Here is a 5735-nt window from a genome sequence, read left to right as displayed (position 1 = left end):
GTAAAATTGTGCCCCTTCGGGGCTGCGTGTCTGATTCCTTTTATCCAATATTCCCGTATGTCTCTCATGTTGTTAGAAACGAAAATCGCTTCTCAATAATCGCTCCAGACAAATTCAGGAAAACAAAGTTTTATTAACAAGTCAAGTCTGCAGAGTCGGGCACCCTTAAAGAAAAGGCGCGCTGAGGCTTACAAAGTCTCCCATTATATACAGCACAAGTCCCTCCTCTCCTTGGCTCCAACAAGCCATGAGGTTCACATTCTTAAAAACATCATTATTTTTATCACAAAGTCTGCAACAAAAGGCTCCAGAGTCTCCAAAGTTTGTTGTTTTTCTCACCCTGTAGTCTTATCAGTCAAAGTCGTTCCCCCATCCTGGAGTCTTATTAGTCAAGGACTCATCCTTCCCTCCTGTGTCAATGGTTTATCAATCAAGGGCTTGTTTGTTTTACTCTGCTCACAAATTGTCAGCATTCTGCACAATTTAAACTATTCTACTTTTGAGTATATAAAATGTTCTAGAAAAGAAACAAAAGTTTTGTCTTTTATTATAGACCAGTCCGTGGTCCAGGCACATCTTAAAGTTTAAACCGAAATTACCTCTCACAGGTATCGATCTGTGTATCTCGATTACTTTGTTCGGGATATGGGCTTCATGCTGCAGCTCCTCAGTTGCTGCACAAACACCGCGATTTATGCCGTGACCCAGACTAAGTTCAGGCAGCAGCTGAAGAATGTGATGAAATGTCCCTTCACCCAGATCCATCCATCAATCAAATTTCCTCATTAATCAATCCATCCAGGATTTTCTCATTTCAGTTCAGTGTTTCCGTGATGGAGCAGCCTGTCGCTATGGTAACAGACTGAGGGTAGCGCTGGTTTGTCCATCCTTATCCCACAGGGGCGCATTTCAATGTTTCTCACAACTCATGGACTAGTGAGAAAAGACACCATCCCACTGACTGTATCCATCACTTCCATTTGTAAACAAGAAAAATGTTGATTAAAGCGTGCCGAGCAGCAGAGTGACCGATGTTGTTTGTGTCTTTGTGTTGGAGAAGCTGAGCTGGGAGAGACAGACTCAGCCCCAAGTCCTGGTCCTCAGGGAAGGGAAGAATGTTGATTAAAGCGTGCCGAGCAGCAGAGTGATCGACATTGTTGTGTGTTTTTGTGTTGGAGAAGCTGAGCTGGGGAGAGACAATCTCAGCCCCACGTCTTGGTCCTCAGGGAAGGGGAGGGCACTGCACCCTGAGCTCAGGAGCTGGGTTCAACTCCCTCTATCCCCACCACTCCATCCTGGCCTCCCCATTTCCTCCCCCCACCCTTTCTCCTTATTGTTCTCCCTCTCTATCTCTGCACACTCTCTCCTTCTCACCACATCTCCCTCGTCCCCCTTTCTCTTTAACACACACCCTCAACCCCACTTTCTTCACTTTTCCCTCTCCCCCTCACTTACTCTCCTGCCGGCTCTGTCTCCGCCCGTAATTCTGTCTCTACTCCATTTTCCCATTCCTCCCATCTCCCACATCCCAGCCCCACCATCCCACACGCAGCTTCACCACCAACACACACACACCCAGTCTATCGTTCAGAGAGAGAGAGGGAAGGACCAGCGAGACAGAGTGTGTCAGAGAGGGAGGGAAGAAGAGAGATTGAGCCAAAGAGAAATGGACGGAAGTGGGCAGAGAGGGGAACAAGAGACAGATAGGGTAAGGGAGAGAGAGAGAAAGACGTGGGAGGAGATAATGAGAGGGAGGGTCGGGAGAGAGTGGGCAAGAGAAAGAGTGAGACTGAGAGAGGGGCGAGGGAGGGGGCAAGAGAGAGAAAGAGACGGAGAGAGAGAGACAGAGACAGAGCAAGTGAGAGTGAGAAAGGGGGCAAGACCTCGAGAGAGAGAGGAGAGAGAGAGAGAGGAAGGGGGCAAGAGAGATCGGGAGGAGAGAGTGACAGAAAGAGAGAGAGGACAGAGAGAGAGAGAATAGGTGGTGAGTGAGGGAGGGGGCAAGAGAGGGTGAGGGAGCAAGAGATAAAGAGTGGGGTGCGAGAGAGTAACAGAGAGAGAAGGGACGATAGAGAGAGGAGGAACGATAGTGAGGGTGGCGAGAGAGAGAGGGTGGTGAGAGAGAGAGGGCGGCAAGAGAGAGTGAGGGCGGCGAGAGAGAGACAGGGCTGCGAGAGAGAGAGAGAAGACGGCGAGAGAGGGAGGGCGGCAGAGAGGGGAGGGCGGGAGAGAGGGAGGGCGAGAGAGAGGGGAGCACGAGAGAGGGGAGGGCGAGAGAGGGGAGGGTGAGAGAGAGGGTGAGAGATGGAGGGAGAGAGGGCGGGGTGAGAGCGCAGGGTGAGAATGCGTGGTGAGAGAGAGGGGAGAGAGACAGGGGTGAGAAAGAGAGGGGGGAGAGAGATAGAGGGGAGAGAGAGGGTGGTAGAGAGAGAGGGAGGGAGAGAGAGAGGGAGGGAGAGAATGTGAGAAACAGAACTCACTCATAAATCAGCATGAGACAAAGCCTTGGAAACAAGAACAATTTATTACTGTCTTACAAGTACCGGACGCCTCTGCAGTCCAGCAGAAATGCGTCCGTCACAGAACATGTGTACTTTCTTTGTTCAGTTTGCAAGTTTCTGAATCACGACTCCCTTTTCTAACTTCATCCTGTCATAAGTCGGTTACCTCACTTGTTTTTCTTCAGTTTTTCTTATCTGGCTATCCGGCTGTCCTTGTACGTCTGCATTCTCTGTTCCTTGTTACTTTTCTCCAGTTTCCTTATCATACGATAAGTGAAATACCCCTACTGCTTCTTTTGTTGTCAGCTACAACACTCCATAGTTATTTCCTAGCTTCAAACTATTTCTTTAAAATTACTTCTTTAAAAGACCCTCTATATTTATTAAAGTCTTAGCCTTAAGTATGCTACATGTTGTACGAATTCCGCTCACCCTCGCAACACCCCCCATCTATAGAAACTACATTCCATTACCAGCCACAGCAACTACATTTCTATATCGCCTGCAGAAACTAAATTTCTCACTTCCCACAATTTCCCCTTTTCTTTTTTAATATCTGTTGTTTCTGGGCTTATTCAGTCTCCTTTAATTCATTTCTCACGGTCTGCCCTCGTACGCCTTTTGGGCGATGAGGTTCACAATCTTACATTTTACATTTGTGTTGTTCGTCCCTTGAACTCTAGAAGCATTCTTTGGCTTTCTCTTTGTTGCATATCACCTGCTGATTGTACAAGCATCTGATGATTTATTTGAGTTCTTTCCCCAAGGGATGTCATCAGTCGGCTCATTACCCATTTTAGGACACTGCACCCTACTACCAGACCCAATAATATCAATATTCCATAGATAGCGAGATTGACTAACCACCTTCCCCAACCCGTCAATCCCCAATTGCCCCATTCCCATCATTTTTCGTTCTGGTACCAATTACCAGCCTGCCTTATCTTGGCGATTTTGTCTCGCACATGTTTGGAGATATAAGTAATGTTAGAGGAGATTTCAGGTATGTACGTACAACATTCCTCTCCAATTACTGCACAGGTACCACCCTTCTCTGCTCGAATATAATCCAGAGCCATCCTGTTCTGAAGGGTCGTTAGTCTGGTGGCAACCATTTCAGTCGTTATGGCTGCTACTTGTGATTGGGGTTCGGTTAACGCATCAGCAGTATTGTTGGTACAAAGGTATCAAAGCCCAGAGGAGCCGATCCCATTGGTTACTTCCCGGGTTTCCCGCCTTCTTTCCTATTTATTCTGAGGTATTTTTGGGGCTCCTTTTAACAGCCTCAAGTGGGGAATTATATACGCGAGGTAGCAGCAGCCACTCCAGCCTTTCTGGCTTTGAGACAGTGTTTTATCAACATCATAACATGCATGCATTCCTGTACATTCAGTCACGTGAATGTATTTTTCCCCCGGAATAAATAGATAGGTGTCCAGGCCTCATTCCCAATATGTTCCGTTTAATATTCGGGGAATGGTTGTGGCAATGACTTGGCTGGTATAGACACAAGATGATTTTCTAATCGGAAGGGTGCGGTATCATTCTGAATACAGAAACAAGTGATATTTACTGCTCCTTTCAGTGGGGAGACTTTAAGGCCATCAATAGCACCCGGAGTTTTCGGGGCTAGTCGAGGGAACCATCCCTCAAAGTTATAATTACCCCTCTCAAATTCCCATTTTGTATCATTGAGCCTGAGTCAAATTGTTGTGCATCGTACACTTCTTCTTTGGTAAGGGTATTACCGTGAGAGGAATTCCGGATTCCCCATGGTGTGGGAACTCTGCACATACCCAACAGTCGACATGTCCCTTTAATTTAGCATAATTCTGGCATAAAGCGGTAAAATGATTTTTTCCCGCCGCCCCCCCCCCTTGGCAGCTAACGCCAATATTATCGTGACAATATAAAGCTGACCACTCATTTTAGCTCACAACCCCTATCTGTCTATTCCCTAATACTTTAACTACCAGGGAGGAGTGAGTCCATGCAACACTTACAATTGTATTGGAATACAGTTTTTTAATCAATATCAATAGTCTCTTATCTCAGTCCATTCTTCTTGATCAGCTTGATTTTCAGAGGGTTGTCCGTAGGATTAGCTTGCCACTCTGCCAAAGGGGAAGGAGCGTCCACCGGGCTCTTAACACGAGTGTGATGACTCCACCATTTTTTCAGCAGTTCGGATGGCTGTCTCAGTAGTCAGGACGGTTAGGAGCCGTCTGCATTACCAGCTTGGGTGCAGTTTGGTATCTTTCCAAGTTTTGATCAGGACCCAATCACCCGGCTGTATTCAATGTACGGCGAACTCAAGTGGAGGTGTCTGGGTCAACAGACCCTTCTTCCTAAGAACAGACAAAGAAGAGCCAAGCGCCACAATATAGTTCTTTAAAAACTTATAATTGAACTCTACAGTTGGTAATTCCCCTCTTCCACCCGAGAAAGGTAATCCAAACATCATCTTATAAGGAGAGAGGCCTATATCACGTCTAGGCGCAGTCCTAATGCGTAGCAACGAGATAGGTAAACATTTTGTCCATGGTAATCGAGTCTGTAGGACTAGCTTAGACAATTGCTTCTTTAAGGTTTGATTCATTTGTTCCACCCGTCCAGAGGAAGGCAGGTATCAAGGAGTGTGGAATTCCCAAGGGATTTCTAATCCCGCCATTACTTCTTGTGGGATCTTAGAAGTAAAATGGATACCGTGGTCTGAATCTATACTTTCCACCACTCCATATTCATTGTGTCTTTTTCCTTGTACTACTTTTGATGATCCCTCTATAAACAGTCTGACCCCGCCATGTAAGGGGATATCCTTTAGGTCCTGTCTAACTTTGGTTTGATACTCTATGATATCCAGACAGTCATGTTCTAATTCTCGTTTGTCCACAGGTTTTCCCTTCCATAGGAAGGTAGCTGGATTTAGACAGGTGTCTGTTGCTAACACAAGGTCATCTCTCTCCATCAGGATGGTTTCGTATTTTAGGATTCATGAATATGTCAACCATCTCCCTGCCTTTTGGTTTAACACAATTCTAACTTGATGGGGGGTACTAACGATTAGCGGCCCTCGAAAAGTAAGTTTACAGCTTTCCTGTACCAGTATGGCAGTGGCTGCTACTGCCTGTATACATTCAGGCCATCCTCTCGAGACAGGAAAGCTATGGGCTGTCTCTTCCCCCCTCCTTTCTGGGTTAACACTCCTAAGGCTGCTCCATCATTTACTGTCAC

The sequence above is a fragment of the Chiloscyllium plagiosum genome, chromosome 48, assembly GCF_004010195.1.
Source record: "Chiloscyllium plagiosum isolate BGI_BamShark_2017 chromosome 48, ASM401019v2, whole genome shotgun sequence".
Taxonomy (NCBI): Eukaryota; Metazoa; Chordata; class Chondrichthyes; order Orectolobiformes; family Hemiscylliidae; genus Chiloscyllium; species Chiloscyllium plagiosum.
Note: the sequence above shows the minus strand (reverse complement) of the source record.